The sequence below is a fragment of the Carassius gibelio genome, chromosome A8, assembly GCF_023724105.1.
Source record: "Carassius gibelio isolate Cgi1373 ecotype wild population from Czech Republic chromosome A8, carGib1.2-hapl.c, whole genome shotgun sequence".
Classification (NCBI taxonomy): domain Eukaryota; kingdom Metazoa; phylum Chordata; class Actinopteri; order Cypriniformes; family Cyprinidae; genus Carassius; species Carassius gibelio.
Window position 1 is genome coordinate 21,782,243 of NC_068378.1, and position 883 is coordinate 21,783,125.

The window sequence follows — 883 nt, forward strand, 5'->3', positions numbered from 1 at the left end:
AACAGCACAGCAGTGTTACCAAATTAAAACTATCAGTATTCAATTAAACGTAAAACGGCAAAGTAACAGTGCAGAGTTATTTCTGCTTTCATAAAGTTATTAAATTAGCAATTCAAATAAAAAATGAACAAATTTAAATGCGAGTGTGTGTGGTCGCGCGTCGACGTTTTGGCAATATTGTATGCAGAACAATCGTGCCAATAAAGTACTTTGAAATTTAAATGTATATTAATTGAACCAAGGATCTTCGTCCTCAAGTCCTTGTTGAGATGTCTTATTAATGTATCTACAGCTAACAGGCTGCATGAGAACTAGCTTCGTAATTAATGCTCGGATGCCCAGCCGAGAGAGAGAGACATAAGTAAATGAATTAAAGAGCAAATTCAACAATATGTTATATCTATGTCATTTTATTTTTGATTGTTTCTATTTTTATTATATTATGTAATTAACCGTGTTTTGGCTTAACTGTGTATGAAGACATTTTGTATAAATCTAGTGTTTAGCCTACTATTTTTTTTTCTAGACATTTTATGACTCAGACCTTCCTCATAAATATTAATAAGGTCATGCTGTCGCTGTGTGTTAACCGTCCAATGTCGAATTTCTGCTTCATGAATATTAAGTACATCATGCTTACGCATCGTGACAACCACCCAATGGCGAACGTTCTGCTTATGAATATTGATTAGTCGTGTTGACGTTACGTCGTTACCTTGCTTGGTTACCTTCCTAAGGCAAAAACCCAAGTTATGAATATTAAAAACCCAGCCTTCGCCGTAGTAGAAGTCATATTTTACCGGGAAAGGGAAGGAATGGAGAGAGAGGGAGGGAAGCGAGAGACCTGGAGCTCGAGGGTTGTTCATTCGCCCCTCCCCCATGT